A 15,054-nucleotide genomic window follows, 5' to 3' on the forward strand; every position below is an offset into this window, starting at 1 on the left:
GTGAGTTCCACAAGCGGGAAGTAACACTCGGATATGAAGCTATTACCTGCAGCCCAAAACAGGTCAAGTGGAAATAATTGGCTAGTCCGAGGTGGGTGTACGTTCGTGGGCAAACTGCTAACCTAGCTTACCTATATATCACCGCTATTGTGTGCTCCTGACGTCACTGATGCACGTTCTGTTTACTTGTTTGAGCGTTTTGTAAATATTATATGTTTCTCCTTTAATTTACTACCGATATCTTTTGTACTTCGTGAATTATGCTCGAATGAAAACTGTCGTATCGGTCCCAAAACACTGCCCAATTTATATAGTAGTAATTATAAATATGCAATTACAAGATGAAACATTACATTAACATTATTATGTGTAAATGGGCGAAAGTTATCAGTAATCACAAAACAATGAAGTGAAAATATCTAAAATGTAATTCAAAAATGCACAAAGACAAAAACTTTCCAAAAAAAACAACCATAAGTTATATAGTCTCGAGTGGTGTATAACAGTTTGTTTGTTTTAATTATGCACAAAGCTACACAAGGGCTATCTGTGCTCTGCCCACCACGGGTATCGAAACCCGGTTTCTAGCGTTGTAAGTCTGCAGACATACCGCTGTGCCACTGGGGGGCATTGTGTATAACAGAGTTGGAGATCGTCTCTGTCTCCAATTATACACAAACGTGGGTAAGAATCTGCTGGGCAACAGCAGATGAACATATCTGAAATTATTAGAGGGATTGGTTCAGGTGCTTTAACCCTAATGACCTGAACCAAAATACACATTTACTGTCTACAGACAATTTTGGAAAGGTAGTTGTCCACTAATAAAATCACATAAAAAAATAAACAACCAAATCACAGGTGAACCTAAATAATTTATAAGATACGTAAGGTGAAATAAATAAAAAATAAAAGTAATAAAAAATAAAAAAGATTACATTACCAAAACATACATAATTAAAAGCAGCGCTATAAAAAAGGGCACCGTGTAAGTTATCATACGTATAAAATTAAAATACTATAAATTTAAGAAAAGTCTAACACGTATGGACAGACCGAAGTATCATTCAGTCACATAGAAGTTAATATTTAGTGTCCCATTAGAAAGTAAAATAAATAATTACATTTAAAACAAAGACAAGTAGAGAGTAATATCATACCTGTTCTTAAGGCTTCAGAACTGAAAGAAGTAAATAGAAAAGGACTCTAGAGTGGGAGATTGAGTCACGTGATAACATGTCCAAACCGTCCTTGAATGTGACCAATGCCAGTTAAGGTGACACAAGGTCAACAAGTTCAAGACCAGGAATAACTGTCTTTACAGGTGAAAATCATGTCTTTTAGAATAGGATTGGAACAAAATTTATCGAAAGACAACCCGTAGATTTTGAATTACGTTATTCCTTTTAATTCATTTATTTATTCCTCTTTAAAAATGAGATATGAAACAAATAAAAACACGTGTCGACACTGTTAGTACGACATTTATAGGGTGAAATATACTAGTTTATATTGCTTGTATACCTCCCTTTTTTTAATGGGGGCGCCATCAGCAGATGATGTGCCTCCAATTTCACTTATAACGCCCCCACGGCTGAAAGGGCGAGCATATTTGGTTAGACGGGGATTCGAACCCGCGACCCTCAGATTGTGAATTGAGCGCCCTAACCACCTGACCACATGCCGGGCCATATATTTCCCTGTTTAGCTGTGTTATACTTATATATTACCAAATACACTTCGCCCCCAGTGGCACAGCCGTAAGTCTTCTGACTTATAATGCTAAAATCCGGGTTTTGATAGCCGTGGTGGGATCAGCATAGATAGCCCATTGTGTAGCTTTGTACTTAACTGCAAATAAACAAACGAAATAGATTTCACGTTACACTGAACGATTATACGCTATCACATTAAGGTTTACTGAAAGTTTAATATTGGTTATCGCTAACATTTCTTTTCGTCAAACCCCCTTGGTATACACGTATCTATGTATGAAAGGGGGACGTTATACATGGCATGCTTAGTTCACTAAGCAGAACAACAACACGACAGCATTAAACTTTTGTAACAGTACAATCTGGAGGCGAAAAGAATAAAAACAAAACAGAAACCAGCAAACTGATTTGTTGCTTTAAAAAAAACAAAAAAAAACATAAACTACAAATGCATTTTTAAAAACTTAAGCAGAGTTTTATTTGTTTCGACACATGTTTTAAAACATTTTCAATAATACTAAACGTTTGGTTACCGAAAGAATCTCATGAATCAATGAAAGGGAAGACATTCACATAAGATTTTAACGCTATTCGACAACAAAGCATTTGATATCATACGCATAAAAAACCATCAGTGTGAAAGCTGACTACCCGCAGAAGATTTGTTTGTTTGAAGTTAAGCACAAAGCTACACAATGGGCTATCTGTGCTCTGCCCACCACGAGTATAGAGACCCGGTTTTTAGCGTTGTAAGTCCGCAGACATACCGCTATGCCACTGGGGGCCCCGGAGAAGGGGTACAAAAGTTGGCATCATTCTTAGTGAATTTTTTGAATAAGATGAAATTTTGACAAACGAAACGGGTCGTGACTATCAGAACTTCCCCGAGAAGGTACATCAACCCCGCCAGATCTCGCAAAAAAGGAGTGTTAGTTTTGATGAGTTAGGAATTGAGTATTTTATAGAATAAGACAGAATAAATAGTTTCTACTCTAAGTTTCGGTCTGGAATGAGGTCACAGCAGGCAGAATCGCTACAATGTTTGATTTTTACACAAATACAAGTAAATACATTGTTGTCACATTGTTAATCAGGCAGACAGTCGAAATAATTAACCACTCGCTTCGCTTCCTTTATGTAAGCCTGAGTGTCAGTAAAATGTAATGAATTATTGTTTCGTAAACTATTCTAGTCTCATTTGTATTTGTACAAATTGGTATTTGCATTCAGTTGGTATTTGTATTCCTTAGTAGAAAAGAAATACATATCAGCTCACATGATTTCGAGTTAAACATTTAGAATAAAACATTAGTTTTTACAAAGCTTTTAACTACAAACAAAATTGAATTTGGTAGTTTTGTTTAAACATTTGTACGGATAAAACCCAAAGGATCATGAAATCGCGTAAATAAGAGTAAATATATCTAACATTAAACCTAAATTTACATATCATAACAGTTTATCCTATACTTAACGATAAGCCCAATTTAAGCGTTCTAGAATTTTATTCTGTTCCACACGTTAAGCCTAATTCTTACCTTATAGTAGTATATATTGTTTCTCTGGTAAATTTTTCCTTTATTCATTCATTGTTATATTCAAAATACCAATCATATAATTTGATGCAAATATTGTCATAATCCAAAACAAATACTGTTCGTATTAATGGTACAATAAAAGATAAGAGAAATATATAAACGCTAGAAACAGATTTTTTTTCATATGTTTGTTCGTGATAAAATGTTTCCAAATTGGGACTTCCGATCACCATGATATGCCCCAGGGGGATTTTAGAGCCCTTACTTTATTCTTTTTTTTTTTCTTCATTTTTATTAGTCTGACTTCCATTTTAATTTCTCACCGTCCAACCAAACATGCTCGCCCTTTCGGCCGTGGGGGTGTTATAATGTGACGGTCAATCCCACTATTCGTTAGTAAAAGTGTAGCACAAGAGTTGGCGGTGGGTGGTAATTACTAGCTGCCTTCCCTCTAGTCTGTCACTGCTACATTAATGACGGCTAGCCCAGATAGCCCTCGTGTAGCTTTGAGCGAATTCCAAAACAAACCAAACCAAAGTCCATATTACCCAAACAAGTAATCAGATATCTAAAGCGAAGTAAAATAAAACACACCCCATACTAGAACCTAACTTACATCAGCCATAGGATAAAATGCATGGACATAACCCTGAAAAGGATAAATGTAACGAAACAATAAAAGAAAGAAACCACCACAAGCCTCTAATAAAACAATAGACGAGGAGGGAGGAAAAGATCAAACTGCACTTGACCTTATTCGACCGATGCCGACAAGAGAGCAGGGAAAACTTCTTGATATCACCCGAGTGTCGGGAAACGACGCGCACACACGTCCTATCACCATGAACGTGAAATAAATACCGCGCCAGGTGTAGGTATTTTTACTAGATATTTATAAATTAAATTATGTTAAGTTAGAATAAGCTTAGAAGCCATATTAATCATTCAAAGATAGGCTTCTTCTATTCCTCTCTCCAAGTTTAAATCCCTGGAATAACAAATAATAATACAGAAATGCGTTTTCATAAAGTTATTAATACAGCAAGTAATGAAAGATATTGACAAAAACCTCCGATTAGAGGAAAACATCAGATGACACAGGGTGTGTTCATAATTTACACAGCCTAATCCCCCGTCTGAACACAATTAGATAACAAAGAATGTGTTCATAACTTACACAGCCTAATCCCCCTCTGAACACAATTAGATAACAAAGAATGTGTTCATAACTTACACAGCCTAATCCCCCTCTGAACACAATTAGATAACAAAGAATGTGTTCATAACTTACACAGCCTAATCCCCCGTCTGAACACAATTAGATAACAAAGAATGTGTTCATAATTTACACAGCCTAATCCCCCGTCTGAACACAATTAGATAACAAAGAATGTGTTCATAACTTACACAGCCTAATCCCCCGTCTGAACACAATTAGATAACAAAGAATGTGTTCATAAATTACACAGCCTAATCCCCCGTCTGAACACAATTTGCAATTACTAGAAGATGAAAGACGTCAAAATCAAATCACGCCACCTATAAAGTGTAGAAAAAAGGAAGTACTTTTAAATATAATGATAGTAACGAAATGCATTTGTTTTTGCTAGTTGAAGCATATCACAGCAGAGATTAATCGATTGATTCGCACAAAGATGCAGAAGAGCTATCAGCACTAGCCGTCCCTACTTTTGAGCTAATACAATAGAGAGGTGGGAGCTTTTAAATAGCACCTACCACCACCAATTATTAGGCTACTTTAATCGAATAGTGGTATTTGACTGTCACTCTTATATCGCACCCTCGTAAATGTAGAGCGAAATAGTATTTTATTTTTCTGCGGTAAAATTTTTTGCCTGGTACATTTATTGTCCATTAGACCGCGCACGTCCCATTAATATGAAGATAACGTCTAGTGATTCCAACCAAAATCACAGGAAATCTGTCACTGCACAAACATCTTATTTTCCATAAAATTAATTTCCTAAGGGATACAGTGTATTAAAGTCAGAGCTAAACTCACGACCACTGCTCATGAAATATCTGTGCCTAAAATACATCGTGTTTATGGTCACTTTTGGCTTGTTTCTTTTAAAAGCTCCCCCCCCCCCCCAATTAAAATCTGGTCGTTGGGCAGAGTATCCCTCTCACACTATGATAAATTGAAACACAACAGAAACACTAGTAGTCATATATCCACGCAGGCTGTGCTATTCTTCTATGTACATCTAACTGGAGTTAGCCACATGCTAAGTAAGACGTACTAAATTTAAACATTTCCATAATGTATTTTAGTTATTTATAATACTAGCTAGATTAATATATAACATCAAATTACTTAAACAGTAATAAGTACATTGGCCAGATGTGAAAAGAATGGTACATGAAGCCTTACAAGTAACAATTCTACTTCGGTGCTTGATAATATCGATAAGCAGGCCCAACCTCGTCAGATGTTCTCGGGTTAAGGGCCGAAAATACCGCTAGCAGTGAAGGTACCCAACTAATGACCTAGCACAGAGGGTCATAAAAGTTTTAAGACTATTTAACTGTAATTATTGTTGCAGAATTTTAGCAGCTTTTCTGGTAGAGCTTGTTATCTAAGGCTATTTAGTGCTTTAGGTATAAAATTCTGTACAAAGTTCTAGCGGAGTATTTAAACTATTTGGAGTGTACCATAAAAAACAATTTCTTGGTTAGCATATGTAGTAAAAGGTAAAGACTCGTCGAGTCTATTTCACTACTGTAGATTTAATACTTTTATCTGCCTTGATCCGCATGTTTAATTCGTTTATGTTATATTTCTGGAAACGAATTTAACAAATATTTCAGTTTTTAACACCAACTTTATATATTTTTAATTTAACAACATAACACATCGGTTAGCGTCATAAACAAACAACACACGTTTATCGAGAAGACACATGAATGGCATGAAATTCGTTCGAAGCGGAAACAAGAAACTTTATAAAGGCAGACAATCCACTCTACCAGTGAATTAGATAAAAACAGATCAGTAAAAACTAGCATTCAATGTTGCAGTAATCAATAAAAACTTTCCCTTTTTTAACGGTTCTTTACTTGAGATTTGTTTTCGGGTACAACTACTGAATGATTAAATATCTCAAATCAACCACGTAATAGAAATTCTCGATGTTCATTTACCAGTAACTCGCCAAGCTGGCGCCGACAGTTTCAGGCCACTGAATGCTTGTGTTTTTACTGAATCACAATAAAAATATAAAAGATTTTAATCAGGTTCGAATTCGCACAGAATAGAGTTGAAAAACATTGTCAATGCCATTAAGTGGTACTTTGGAAGTTTAAGTTGCCTCAGCGAGTTCAATTCAGTTTTTTTTCTATTCTTTCATATTAAATAAATATGAGTTAGTTTAACAGGTCATTTTTTTTTTATAATTACGGTCTTCAGGGAAATATCAAGTGGTTTAATCATATTTTACAAAGTACTAGCTGGATATTATGATAAAGGTATTCATGCATTAAAGTTTCCACCCTTTTGAGGTGAGTGACTTTGACCTTGACGACGCCCTCTACAATCCGGATCGTAAAACTGGACATTATTAAAAAACAACGGCATGCCGTAGGGGCCCTTAAACCCTCAGATACACAAGGCTGAAATTTAAGAAATTCATTTAAATTTTGTTTATGTGAAACAGTAGAATAATTAGCTTGTTTCATATGATTTATAGGGTTAACAATGCCATGCGTGGTTGTTTAATTAAAAGATTGAGAAGCTTCAATGTTAGGTTATTCTTAAGTACGGTTAAGGGATTACCTGTGACTTGAAACGTGTCATATTTAGAGACTTCGTTAATAATCGTTTTTAATATTGTCATGTTGTTAAATGGAATGGATTACAAATGAAAAAATTTTCTTAAGCTCTCTAAGCACAGTAGCTTTATTGATAATAAACCTTTCTATGTCGATTTAAATGTACATTTATGTGTTTATGTATTTTACGTAAAATAGTAATCTTATAAATATAATTTAACCTATTTGTAAAGAAGTTCTCCAGAAAATGAAAAATGAAGTATTTACAGAGTGTAACATTTTGGCAAACAATCAACTGAATTGGTGAAAATAATTAAGCAACAACAAAAGAAAACTTAAGTGTTGTGCAATAATGCAGTTACCAACGTTACTAGGACATCGATCTCCATGGTTATCTGCAGCTTACGAGTCGAGCGTTACATTTGTCACAGTCATATGCTTGCTTCAGAATTTTTGCCCATCCTATACTAATATCTCTACATAACCCTGCTAATTTTAATTAGAAAAAATTTAAAGAAAAATGCTCACACACTTTTCTAAGCTTAGGTACTAAAACATTTTCGTTTTATATAAAGCTAAAACTGTTTATTCAGCTGAATATATTGTTACGTGTCTGCTTGTTTGTTTGTTTCCGGTAGAAATTCTTTCCGAGGATCTTCAGCGATACAAGTCCTTTCTTGATTAAACCAGTTTATTCTTCCTCGATACAAACTTTTAGTACACAGTAGTTCCATAATCAGTACGTTTCTCGTCACTTTAAACTTAACAACTTTTATAATACACGCTATAAATCACAGCGATGCACAATCTATCTGCCATTTTCTGCCAGGCTTATATACTAACGAATAGACATCTCCAACATTGGCAGACTTCCCCGATAATTCGAGAAAGCACGCACGCCACCATCGTCACGTGACTTCCGTTGTCGTAACAATATATTTCCAGTCAAGTTTTAATTAAACAACGTAAATTAATATCGAGAGTGTGAGGCAATTCCGTGAACTTTTCTTGCTGTTAGGTGAAAATTTAAAGTATTATTAAACTACTCATAGACAATAATAGATATATATAAAAACACCATATTCTGACCAATCCTTTACTTTACGAAAACACGAATGTATGTTAATTCACGAGACACTAATGGTACTGCAGTTCATTCACTTGAGGACATCCGATAATACTTTGTTATTCTATTAAAGTTCGATTTATTTTCAGTTCGTTTGATAGTTAAGACTAACTTTGCGATTTCTTGGACTGTTTACCCATGACAATATTTAAGTTCTCTAAGCTGTTTCACTTTCTGGATTACGGTTAATGGAACCTGAGGGGTTGTTTATTTTATTTATATTTTTGTCCAACTGAATGGTGGGATTTGACTGTCATCGCTTATACACACTCACGTTACCAAAGAATGGGGCGTTTTATAGCAGCAAAGGGACACTAGAAGTGTACCTTCGTATTCACAGTCCGACGTAGCATTGGGATTTAATTTTTATTGTTTATCTTTAAATAGTGCAGTCTTACTTCTGTTTATTTATGTTTAAAATACGAGTAATAACTAAATACTCGACGACGACTTTATCGGGATCTGGGAGGGTCAAGTATGAAAATTCCATCTCTTCCTCCCTAATAACTAAAACTTGTTCATTACTTGCTCATTTAAATCAGGAACCTTAATCGCGCTATTATTTTAATCATAAACAAATTCATGTATGAACAAAATTTGTAAAATTTACAGAAAACTAAAGGTATGGTTGAGGAAATGGTTTGTGGGGTACCAAAAACTCCCCTGTACTGAAATTGTTATTTATGACAGATCAAAGTTTCTGAACTAGGTTTTCTTGATCCGCAGTTCAAGGTCGTAATTCACTATATGGTTTAATGTTCTATAATATTTTCTAAATATTGATATGTTTAATAATCTGTATTTTAAATTGAATTTTTATTTAACTTATATTCTATATAATTTTCCTTAAAGTTTATATGGTTTTAATGCCCAACATTCTATTTCTGAGAATTTATATGGTTCACTGTTGTATATTCTGTTTCTAAAATTTGATTGAGTTTATTGTTTTATATGGTATTTCTGAAATTTTATATTGTTTAATGTTCTACATTGTACTTCCTGTTTTATATTGTTTAATGTTCTACATTGTGTTTTCTATATTTTATATGGTTTAATGTTTTAAATTCTGTTTTTGGATATCTTTAAATACTTTAGTATTTTACTTTATTCCTGAAATTCTGTATTATTTAATGTTCTATAATCTGCTTTTCTTTGATTTTTACATGGTTTAAAATTCACCACTATTACTGAAAATTATTATGGTTTAATGTTCTACATTTTGTTCCTAAAACTTAATATGGTTTAATGTTCTATATTTCGTATGTAAAATTTCATCTGGCTTAATGTTCTACACTCTGTTTCTTAAACTTAATATGGTTTAGTGTTCAATATTTTAATTCTGAAATTTGACATGGTTTAATGATCTACAACGTGTTTCTGAAATGGTTTCTTGTTCTACATTGTATTTTGTAATGTTTATATAGTTTAAATGTACTATATTCTATTTCTTAAACTTGATATGATTTAATATTCTATATTCTATGTATGAAAATCTATATGGTGTAATATCCTATTTATCCATCAAGGTTAATTCTCCTAATTAACAAACTGCTATAAATAGAAGCATCAGTGCTATGCAACCTTTGTTAACCACATAAAATGTTTATATTTCCATTTACTTAAGAAAAGAACAGCATTTAAATAGATAGTTCGGGAACATACTTTTTAAACAGATAGTTCGAAAACCTGTATTCAAACAGATAGTTCTAGAACATGCATTTAAACAGATAGTTCTAGAACATGCATTTAAACAGATAGTTCGAAACCTGCATTTAAACAGATAGTTCGGGAACCTGCATTTAAACAGATAATTCGAGAACCTGCATTCTCATTTGTATTCTCTCATTTCTATTGAGTATCAGAAATAAAAATCAGAGGTTTAAATAAGTTTTACAGCTTCTAAGGTTTTGTGCAGAAAGGCAACACATATTGTTACCACTCTTTCAGCAGCGTTCATTGCTCTTTGTGTTGCCCAGGTTTCACAGCTACACTTAATTTAAAGTAATATATATACAAAGTTATAGTCTTTAACAAATATCGTTATATATAGTTATAGAAATTAATGACAGCGTTCATTAAACTGCGGAATACCCTACAAATTTATATAAATTATTTTTATCGGTGTATGTATTTACGTCCTATACAAACTTAAGACAAACACTGTGGAGTTATCGTCATTTAAATTAATATCTGACGGTTTTGGATGATGAAGTACACTTTCTTGAAAAGTTAGATAAAGTAGAAATAACAAATTTAAAGAAAGAAAACAATAACATGTTTAGAAACTAAGATATATCAAATAATGAAGTTAAAGAAAGGTGACTGAATCCGATTCTTACAGAACTATGGTATAAAATATCAGCATTTTACAATGATGAAGAATTCATTAATTCCGTAGGTTTATTATAGCAGAAAATATATATAGTATACTTAAAAACATCGAAAAGATTGACGATTCGTCTGAGCCATCAGAAGATGAGTTTGATTTTGATTCTCTAGCAAGATTGTTCGTAGAAGTAAGTAATAAAAAATGTATGATCTAAGCTCGCATTCAAACAACCTGATAAAACCTCAGCGCTTTCAACAGGTAGGCTTTTTTTTTTTAATGTTTGAGGTCGACTTCTCACACGGTGATGATGAAATTAACTCTCAACTGACAGGGTGTTAACCGATATTCTTTAGGTGTTAGGTGTTATAAAGAACTTCTGATCTAAATTAAGCTTACCATAAAAAGCAGAACTAAAACAGTTATAAAGGTTACATGCTCATGAACGCCATCTTGTATGAATACCTGACAAGAGATACTTAATGTCATAAAATCAAATACTTGAAAAACTACAATTCGTAATGACTGAAATACAGTGAATTATCACCTGACGATATTTTCGGACGTGACTGAAGATTGGATCATAAAGCACCAAACATTTTTAACAAATTATAGTTGAACATTTTTATACGTAGGACAGAATAATAGGGTGTGAAAATTAACAGTACAAAATAAGGAGTGTTAATGTTTGACAATGGTGTTAACAGAATAAGATGGTGTTAAGGTATGAAAAAGGTCTGTACGAAATAAGGAAAGTTAAAGTGCGACGAAGATGTAAATGGAATAAGGGTGTTAAGGTGTGAAAAAGGTCTGTACGAAATAAGGAAAGTTAAAGTGCGACGAAAATGTAAATGGAATAAGGGTGTTAAGGTGTGAAAAAGGTCTGTACGAAATAAGGAAAGTTAAGGTGCAATGAAGGTGTAAATAGAATAAGGGTGTTAAGGTGTGAAAAAGGTCTGTACGAAATAAGGAAAGTTAAGGTACAATGAAGGTGTAAATAGAATAAGGGTGTTAAGGTGTGAAAAAGGTCTGTACGAAATAAGGAAAGTTAAGGTGCAATGAAGGTGTAAATAGAATAAGGGGTCTTAAAGTGTGACAAAGGTTTGGATAGAATATGAGGGTGTTAAGATGACAAAAAGGTGCGACAGAAGACGAGGGTGATATGATGTGAACAGAGTAAGAAGATGCTAAAATGATAAAAACTATGGACAGAATAAGACAATGGTAAGATGCGAATTGGATACCATTACTACATTGTTTATACGGTAATTTAGGGAATAAATAATTTAAATAAAATGACAATATTGGCTTTTAAGTAACAATAATATAACTAAAGTCAGCACACAAACAACTGTAAAGGAACTTGAGTAGGATTTGGATAGATACAGAAGTATCATTTTGCTATGTGAACTGTTATGTGTTAGAGGTAACGTGACTTACTTGTTGAATATAATCTCACACTGTTGTTATCCCATAAAACTTTTAAGATTATATGGCAACCATTAGTAGCTACTCTATATAATACGGATAAATCCCTTGACACCAAGAATAAAATCTTCAACTAATAACATGTCATCTTTTTTTTTACGATCCGTTGCTAAGTTACAACTGCGAGCGGGCACTTATATCAATATTTTTAACTTGAACAAATTCTATTCTACTTCTGTTCGACATAAAAACTTAAAGTTACTACCAGCTAATGGTCCTCAATAATCAGTTATTGATTATTTGTATTGAAATCTAATAGTATTTGTTTTACTTTGCTTTGAATTACTTGTGTTATCTTTGGAAATACTTTACACTGAGAGGAATATATATATATATATATGTGTGTGTGTAATAATTACTTTTGTTCTTTTATGTTCTAAATAATGCACATGATATTGTGGTTGCTTTTGTTTGGACTAAAAGCGTTAATTCTGAAATTTGTTATAAATTAGTGTATGAATAGGGGATTCTTAGTTAATAACTTCCTCAAAACTGTTTCGTTGGAAAGAAAAAAAACTGTCCACAATTTATAAGAATGCAAGTTTAGAGGATTCTCAGATAATAACTTCCTCAAAACTGTTTCGTTGGAAAGAAAAAAACTTGTCCACAATTTATAAGAATGCAAGTTTAGAGGATTCTCAGGTAATAACTTCATCAAAACTGTTTCGTTGGAAAGAAAAAACTTGTCCACAATTTGTAAGAAAGCAAGTTTAGAGGATTCTCAGGTAATAACTTCCTTAAAACTGTTTCGTTGGAAAGAAAAAACTTGTCCACAATTTGTAAGAAAGCAAGTTTAGAGGATTCTCAGGTAATAACTTCCTCAAAACTGTTTCGTTGGAAAGAAAAAACTTGTCCACAATTTGTAAGAATGCAAGTTTAGAGGATTCTCAGGTAATAACTTCCTCATAACTGTTTCTTTGGAAATAAAAACCTGTCCACAATTTGTAAGAAAGCAAGTTCGAATTCCTGTAAATTTAGTGTGTTACTTATTGTTTCTCATGTGTTATATCTACAAACAGATCTAACAATATTGGACAGTTTGTAAGAAAGCCAGTTCAAATTCTTGTAAATTTAATGTATTATTTACTGTTTCACAGCTGTGACATGAAAATGAGTTACGATATATTATTAGTTTCGTTTATTCGTATTTAAACAGTAGTAATCAGGTTTTAAAACATGCCTATTTTGAGGTCGTAATTGTTATTGAAAAGGTAACTTGTTTTACACCCCAAAGAGGTAGAACTTTAATGGAATTTTGTTATGGATTTAGTAAATTCTGTAACAAATAAGTGCAGTGTATTTTATCTATTCTTACTTTCTCAAATAAATCTTATTTTTCAACACGTTCACGAGTAATCCACAAACCTCAAAGACGCCAACTAAAAACAGCGTAAATAAATTTTACAATAAAAGTGAGATTAATTTAAAATTATATATATATAGAATGTTTCTAGCTAAACTACTTATATATATATATATATATATATATATATATCAACTGTTTTAACAGTATATACTTATATATCATCATCTTAGTGTTAGTCTCATTTGATTGTGGGGTCCACTTACTATATTTATTCTAAGTCGATCTTAGCTTTACGAGGAATTACATATAGCAAAAATTTCAACCTTCTTACCTAAACCATGCTTTCTTCGTGTTTATGAAACCCCTCCTTTACGTTCGAGATGAGGGTTCACTGAAGAAACCCCGTTTAAACCTCAGGCGAATAAACGTTGCAACGAACCAAAATGAAGCTATTTACTTCAGAATCACGACAATCATTCGTCAAACTCACTAAACTCTTGTGTGATGTTTGATGATCACAGGTCGACAACTGGGAATATTTCGGATTATGAACGTTTATATTGTACTATAGTTGGTTCCCGGAGCTTTTAAAGGAATGATATCTTAGGACATTTGTAGGAGTAACTATCAGAACAACATGGACTCTCCTTATGGCTCTCGTGGAATATAATTAAGTGGCATGAAGATGAAGTAAACACAATTCACTTATTTCTTCACTGGACATTCCTTTCACGTTACAGCGGAAGACCAACATTATATTTTCTAAGACAACGAAACTCCTGACAGCAGTGTGGGGAGACTTGTCTACACAACGGATATCCTGACAGTGGTCTGAAGTGAGACTTTTTAAGACAACAGGATTCCTGACAGCATTGTTGGAGATTTTTCTGACACAGTGTAACTCTGTACAGCAGTATGAAGTGATTTTCTAAGACAACGGGACTCCTGACAGCATTGTTGGAGATTTTCTGACACAGTGTAACTCTATACAGCAGTATGAAGTGATTTTCTAAGACAACAGGACTCCTGACAGCATTGTTGGAGATTTTCTGACACAGTGTAACTCTATACAGCAGTATGAAGTGATTTTCTAAGACAACAGGACTCCTGACAGCATTGTTGGAGATTTTCTGACACAGTGTAATTCTATACAGCAGTATGAAGTGATTTTCTAAGACAATGGGACTCCTGACAGCAGTATGATGTGACTTTCTAAGACAGAGGGATTATAGAAAGCAGTTCGAGGTGAGACTTTGAAAAACAACGGAACTCCTCACGATGCCGTCTATACCATACGTACAGCTGAGCATTCAGCTACCTATTCAATACCTTCTTAGACCTCGCCCTTCGTCAACTGCAACCAACTCGCTTTCACACTCTGACGGTATGTGGCGCAACAGTAATAGCATGCGCTCTCAGGCCACCATTCCCCCTGCTTCCTGTATTGGGAAGAACAAGTGAGCAAGTTTGTGTCACGTGATGGCAAACTCGTTCCCCCTTTTTTTTTTTTTTTACAAAACAAGGTCTTTAAAAACAGCGTTGTTTCGTTAAGAATTTAAAACAATCTGTACTTTCTAAAAACTAACATATCCTAGATATTGTTAACAGATACAGTTGGTAATTCATCTCACCCGTAACTGGCGTTAGTTTGTACAATAACTTATTTAGATATTACTTTGCTTAAATAATGACATAAAATAAGATTTTCTTGATGGAATTCATTGCATTGTTAATACACAAATTATATAATTATATATACCAGC

At 33.5% G+C, this 15,054-nt stretch overlaps 1 protein-coding gene across 2 annotated transcripts in view; it reads right to left on the reverse strand.

The window, feature by feature from the left end:
• Positions 1–14,621, reverse strand: part of LOC106466179 — a 102,862-nt gene extending 88,241 nt beyond the window's left edge. For both annotated transcript variants that reach the window (XM_022394142.1, XM_013926422.2), the window contains exon 1: positions 13,623–14,621. The gene's annotated coding sequence lies outside the window, so the exon portion shown is untranslated. The remainder of the gene's footprint in view (positions 1–13,622) is intronic.
• Between the last annotated feature and the right edge of the window lie 433 nt (positions 14,622–15,054).

Source organism: Limulus polyphemus, unplaced genomic scaffold (assembly GCF_000517525.1).
Source record: "Limulus polyphemus unplaced genomic scaffold, Limulus_polyphemus-2.1.2 Scaffold2179, whole genome shotgun sequence".
Lineage (NCBI taxonomy): Eukaryota > Metazoa > Arthropoda > Merostomata > Xiphosura > Limulidae > Limulus > Limulus polyphemus.